The following is a 7,265-nucleotide window of genomic DNA, read 5'->3' as shown; positions in this document are numbered from 1 at the left end:
TGTTTTAGCATTATTATACTTCCCTTTGAAGCAATAGCAACATTTATAAGCTTTATTTTAAACAGCATTTAAAATCTTTTTTTATGCAAGTTATTATATTTTTACGAGCATTATCTTAAATAGCATCATTAATCTCTCATTTAAGATCTAAGCAGCTTTTATAAGTCTTATTTTAGAATAGCATTTAAACTCATCTTTTATGCAAATTGTTATTTTTCTGTAAATTTTATTTTACACAATATCATCACATTTTTCGTTAAAATCTTAGCAATATTGTTAGTCGTTTTCTTAAAATTCAAACACTGCATTCGCATCTTTAGCCTTAATTAATTAACCTAAGTTTGTGGGATAACCGTAGTTAACGGATTCTAAAGGATGCCTAACCCCTTCCCTTAGGATAATATAGAACCCTTACCTAGAATCACAATCGTTGCTTAAACCTATTAACGGAGGTTTAGTTAGTTTTACCTTAGTTAATAATTAGGTGCCCTAAATTCACCTTAAAATCGATTAGTGGCGACTAAAACAAAGCAATATAGGAATCTCCAATATGTTGTACTCCGAGCTCAACCCGGTCAAAAATGGGGTATAACAACTAAGTTCATCGTGGTTGACAACACAAAGAAGACAGATTGTGGCATTGTCGGTGACATATCAGCAAGGGGATGAAGTCACAGGTGACAAATGGCTTAATTCGGGAGTCAAGAACGGTGGACCTTCATACGTGAGAGGCGCATTCTCGGAAAACAAAAAAGCGAGTAAGCTTCTCAAATGCGAGCGAGGAGTTGAAGGTCGAAAAGTCTGAATTGGTGCACACGTACGTGTGAGGACCTACCACTGGCCTCTCTTGGAGGATCACACTACTACGTGACCTTCATCGATGATTCAACGAGGAAGGTGTGGGTTTATTTTATGAAAAATAAATCCGATGTGTTTAGTGTATTCAAAAGCATGGAAAGCCATGGTCGAGAATGAAACAAACCTCGAAGTCGAAGTGTTTGAGGGTCCGAGCGACGGCGGAGAATACATTGATGGTGATTTCAAACCAGATTGTGCCGATAATGGAATCAAGATGATGAAGACTATTCCCGGAACGCCGCAACAAAATGGAGTAGCCGAAAGAATGAACCGAACGTTGAACGAGCGTCTTTCGGGGCGTATGAGAATACACTCAGATCGCCCAAGACATTACCGCGGATCACCCAATACCGCGGCCTTCTTAATTAACCGAGACCGCGCTCCCTTTGGATTGGGGACCCGTGAAGTCCGGAGTGGCAAAGGTAAATCTTTTCATTTCGAAAGTATTCGGCTTTATCATATGTTCATAATGATGATACGGTAGAAGCAAGCTTGACCCAAAATCAAAGAAGTGTTACTTTATTGGCTATGGTGACACCGAGCTTGGTTACCGATTTTGGGATGAACAAAATCGGAAGATCATCCGAAGCAGGAATGTTGTCTTCAACGAAGAAGTACTGTACAAAGACAAGTTGCAAAATAATTCAGAATGTCAGGACAAGGAATCGAAAATAGTCGATTTGAGGGACTTCCCAACACCTGAGCCGCAACCAGGTACAGCCAAGGCAGAGGAACAAACAATCCGAGAAGGTGCTGATGAAAGTGCGGATTCGAAACAAATAAGCGAGAGGCCAATCAAAGAACCGTAGATCATCCCGATCGTGAAGCCGATTCACAGTACTCTCCATCCTCAACTACATTCTACTCACCGATAGGGGGTGGCCGGAATGTTATGAAGAAGCAATGCAAGTCGATGAATCGACTAAGTGGAGCCGCAATGAAAGATGAGATGGACTCCCTATCGGCAAATCATACGTGAATTAGCCGAATCGCCAAAGGATAAGAGAGGTATTGCAAAACAAATGGGTTTATCGGATAAAGGAAGAACCCAACGGAAGAAGGCATTATAAGAAAACGACAGAAAGCGGATTTCCAACGAAGAGGTATCAAACGCTTCTACAAGAAGAATATGTGAGGAAGTTATCAAAAAGTTCAACATGCGTGATGCCGCCGGTCGGCAAAGACTCTTCGTCGGAGACTTTCGGTTGTCAAAGGATCTGATACTGCCGACAATAGAGGATGAGAAGAAGCAGATGGACAAGATACCGGACATTGCCGCATGCGGGAGTTGTCGCCGGTTTACGAGCAATCCGGAAAAGCAACAACCGGGAGGTCCGGGATATTCAGATATCCGAAAGGACTCAGTTCCAGCTCTGTATTTTCGAAAAAATCAGAAACAGGATTGCAAGGTTATGTTGATGCTGATAAAGGCAATGACGATAGATAACCGAAGCCGGTTCAACTTCCGGCTGGTTAGCACGAAGTATGAAACTAGGAAAGAGCTCGCCGCATCGATCGAAAGGTGAAGGCAAATTAAAATTAGCCTTCAAGCTGGGAGATTTTTGGTCCATCCCATAATTTGAGGAAGGGAAACATCTCCTCATTTTAAGGAAGAAAACAAGGAAGAAAACATTTTCCTTGTTTTGAGAAGAAAAACATATTCGCTTTGTTTTAAGGAAGAAACATCTTCCTTGTATTTGGCAAAGTAGTTTTCATTGCCGAGTCACCAACGGCATCAATAGGTTCATCTCACACCTATAAATAGGGAAGCTTTCTCATTTCTATATACACCAAATATTGAAGAAGACAACACATCCTAAAGAGAGAAAATCTGGCAAGAAATACTCTTGGTGAAAGGCCTAAGTAAGAGAAGGTGCCGAGAGAATTTTACGTGGTAAAATTTAACGAGTGTAATTGGGATTGGGGTTGTGAGGTTGAGTGTTGTAAACACTTGTAATATTTCTTCTTTAATAAGATCTAACAGCGGCTAACGGACGTAGCTCACATCGAGGGTGAACCCACTATAAATCCGCAATATTTATTCTTCGCTTTACATCACGGCGTAAGTAGGTTCTCGCGTACAGAGGAGGTTGGTATTTAAGTGGTTAAAATTTGTGACCTCCAATCTTTCCTGGGAACCTCCTTACAAAGGTCGGATTTGGGATTTAAATCCTAACACAAAGTTGAGGGTGTAAATGATTTTCAGCCATCCTAAAAATGATATATTGCATTGAGGGCATGAGTTGGTCCAATTCAAAACGTTTGTATTATCTATTCACCCACAAAATTTGGAAAAAGTTATCTTCTTGGATTTGTTTATTAAGAAAGAGTGTATATCCATAATCTTTCCATGTACAAAACTAAGTTAACTTTTTCGTGATTATGTATTTTTTATTTTTTAAAATATGAAAGAAAAAGCAAGTAAATTGGTAAGATATACGACAAGCAGTACTCATATATCACGTATAGACATTGCTTTCAAGTCACTTCTTTACTATATACAATGAATCTCTACTCGCCAAGTGCGTATAATTTTCATCACATCATCGTGGAATGAAAAAAAAAAGTGCTTGCATTTATTCAAGACTCTTTTTTCTCTTTTTTGAAAGGAACAAAAGAGAAAAGATGTAGTGGAGCTCTAATTTGGCCACGCAACAACTCAAATGATTCTCCTAGCTATTACCTTACGCAGTTACATTCATCTATCAGAGATATTAAATTGGAGAAAATGTCAAAACTTTATAACATCAAAAAGTCCAAAATTCTCTAAAATCATTAATTGTCCTCATACACCTGAATCTTCAACCGTAATTACTGGATCTGGACCATATATAATTTGTTTTATTAATGGAGTCGAGTCAATTTAAGACAATTCGATTATTCTATTGGCTACTGCAGAAAGACGGATCTTGAATTTTCAACTCGCGTTAAAAAAAAAGCAACAAACAAACATAACAAAATTACTATCCCTAGGAATCAAACCATGGACGCTGAGAGAAAATCAACACCAATCAACAGCCTAACCTTTGTTTAGGTTATTCAAAACGTATATGTACATAAACACATTTAAAATCTATTCTATATATATCTTACGTAATATTTTTGTCAAGGGTGTTGGCACACCCCCCCCCCTCCCTCTTCCCTTTTAAATCCACCCCTTCATCTCCAAATGCTGAGCAAAGATTTGAAGCTTATAGGTTCCGTGGATTCTAATCTTTTTAAGTAATTACTAGGTTCTAAATTAATATTTTGTACATATTCAATGAATTTTTAAGCCAAATACAAAGTTTAAACCAAATCATATACTATTAAAGTCAACCACAATCGAAAGGTACACTCTACCGCCGCCGCATGTCATCTCCTACTAACACAAATATCTAGTAATATTACTCAACAAGATGTTAGACACATAGAACAAAATCATAAATACCAGTCAAGTGGTCAGGGTTGTGGTGTTGTAGTAGTGTCTATTTCAATCAAGGTATGAGTTCAAGCCCCCTCTGGTACGGAGTCACCATCACAGTGAGCGCTTTCTCCAACCGTGGAACTACCCCGCATGATGGGATTTGTCGGGCCCAATACGGTACGGATGGGAAACAAAAAAAAAAAATCTTTTTTTAGATTGAACCTTAATCTGGCATGATTTTCATTCGCGCGTGTTACTGGCACTAGATCACACTCTTGAACGTATGATCATGACTATAATTTCTTGCAAGGACAACAACATACCCAAGAATCTGGCCAAACGCGGCCGGTGCAGGGAGGGTGACGCTGCAGACCTTACCCTGTGCCCCTACCTTAGAGGGAGGCAATTTCTCGCAAGGAATTTTACTTATTTATTTTATATTTGGACTCAAAATTGGAAAAAGCTAGCCATTGAATGAAAGTTTGTTAAAGTAGCACAAACAAGAAAAAAATAAGAATAAGCCCCCACCACCCCCAGCCCCCACCCCCACACCACACAAACCCTCTCATCGATGCTCATAGATATGTTATCCATTGGAGGAAGAAATATATAGGAAATAAAGTAATATACCTAACCTTGAAGTATATTGCAACACTCGTAATACGAGGAATGATAAGGCAAAAACAACCAATTATCGAACCCCATATATGATGTAATCAAATTAGCAACGAGACAAAAAACCCTCAAGAATAAATTGGCCAACCTTCTCCTTTCAAACATTTCAAACGCTCTCACTTCTCAATATTTCCTCTTACATAGAATCCAATTCCCTCTCCCCCCTACACGAACTCACTTTTCCATACCTTTCTTAGTTTACCAAAAAGAATTTGAAAAAACTTTATTTTTCATATTCAACACACTTCATACTATATAAAAATATTTGTCCCTTCTATTTTCTTTCCTTGACCATTTTTTGAAAGTAATTTTTTTAAAAAAAAATGGTTGGCAAAAATAGTCTCGAGCACCTTCCTCCTGGATTTAGATTTCATCCTACTGATGAGGAGTTAATCATGTATTATCTTCGAAATCAAGCCAACTCGAAACCTTGTCCCGTTTCAATCATCCCTGAAGTTGATGTCTACAAGTTCGATCCCTGGGAATTGCCTGGTTAGTATAAATGCTTATCTAATCGCGTTTAATCCAAAGCATTATTAAATTTAAATTGATGGATCTTGAATTGATTTTCTTGAAATATTGATCATGCAGAGAAAGCTGAATTTGGAGAAAAGGAATGGTACTTCTTTACCCCTCGTGATAGGAAGTATCCAAATGGTGTTAGGCCAAATAGAGCAGCTGTATCAGGTTATTGGAAGGCTACTGGCACAGATAAAGCAATCTATAGTGGATCAAAATATGTTGTATTAAAAAGGCACTTGTGTTTTATAAAGGAAGGCCCCTAAGGGTATCAAGACTGATTAATTATGCATGAATATCGATTGAGTGAATCGAGGTCTCAACCAACTAGGCCAAATGGCTCCATGAGGGTTAGATCACTTGAACTCTTAATATTGCTTTCTACGGCTATCTAAGCTTTCATTTGGGGACACTCTTTTTTAATCGGGTTTTAAAAAGAATAGGACATATTTTATCTTGATGTAGAATTTAACTTAAATATCTCGTTTCTTTAATGAGATAATTTGTAAGAACAGGAAAACTTTTATGATTTATTTTAGATCACAAGTTTAAATCTTTATTTTCTCTAAATATTATTAAATTTAAAAACAAATTCACATAAATTGAGATAAGAGAATATAATTTAACTTATGTATGCTGAAAGTTGTAATCATTTCATACATTATCATATTATTTTAAGGTAATTACAGATAACTATCCATATTAATAGATTATTAACACTGCAAAATATGACAAGCTAAGTAACCTGTAACTTTTTATGGCACGTAAAAATTTCGTTACACTAACCGTGAATATAAGTTGACTCTTTCTACTACTCGGGATTTTTCTTGAACAAATTAATGTTTACTTTTTTTCATGGTTTTTCAGTTGGATGATTGGGTACTTTGTAGAATTTATAAGAAGAAGAATTTGGAAGAGCTATGGAGATGATGAAAGTTGAAGAAGACACACAACAGCCTGAAATAATGAGTACTGTTAATCAGTTGAAGTTGTGGCTGCTAGTGGACAACAAACATTGAAACTGCAAGGACTTGTTCACTATCCCCATTTCATTAGAAATAGATTATTTTGGGTCAATTTCACAACTATTTGATGACAATTCATACAATGGTGTAAGCCAAAATACATTAATGACCAATGTTAATGGACATGTGCCTCAAGCCATGGAGAAATTTCATTAGGGAAGTATACACCAAAATAATCCTAATAGCTTCTTGAACCAGCCAATTTTGTGAATCCAGCCTTCCAATTTCAGTGACAATAAATGAAGGCGGCAGAATATTTCAACAACAATTATTATTATTATACCTCAATTCAAAACAAGTTGGGTCGCGGGCTACTATTATGTATCAACAATTGTAACATATGGATGTAATTTAAAGGTCAAGGGAAATATCTGATCTTGTGTGATTGGTACCATTTGCAAGCAATGTCCATACCCCCCCAAAAAAAAAAAAAAAAAAAGGAGAAGAGATAAATCAAAGATTGTTGTATTATTATAAAGTTTTATTTTCCAGAACGTGTTTGGCAATTAACGATATATATTGCTTCTGAAATTGCAATACTAATATTTTACAATGGTCTACCTTTCATTTCTATATGTAGCAAAGAAAATGTCAATTTGGTGGGTAGATGAGGCTTGAATGTTGACTCTACTCCGAATTAATATATTCTTTACTTTTTTCTTCCTTTGAACTTTTAACTTTTAATTGATAATTGGTAGAAGAGGGAAGTACTTCATTAGACTACCTAATTCAAGATAAGTTTGCAAACAGTTGTTGTTCATATGAAGCCAATGGTCTTTCAA

At 36.8% G+C, this 7,265-nt stretch overlaps 1 pseudogene; it reads left to right on the top strand.

Moving 5' to 3' along the window:
* The first annotated feature begins 5,123 nt into the window (after positions 1-5,123).
* On the top strand, positions 5,124-6,664 carry LOC132043100 (NAC domain-containing protein 2-like; annotated as a pseudogene).
* The last annotated feature ends 601 nt before the right edge of the window (positions 6,665-7,265 follow it).

This window comes from Lycium ferocissimum, unplaced genomic scaffold, assembly GCF_029784015.1.
Source record: "Lycium ferocissimum isolate CSIRO_LF1 unplaced genomic scaffold, AGI_CSIRO_Lferr_CH_V1 ctg21024, whole genome shotgun sequence".
In the NCBI taxonomy this organism is placed as follows: Eukaryota; Viridiplantae; Streptophyta; class Magnoliopsida; order Solanales; family Solanaceae; genus Lycium; species Lycium ferocissimum.
The sequence above is the reverse complement of the archived record's forward strand: the minus strand, read 5'-3'. Positions and strand labels throughout refer to the sequence as shown.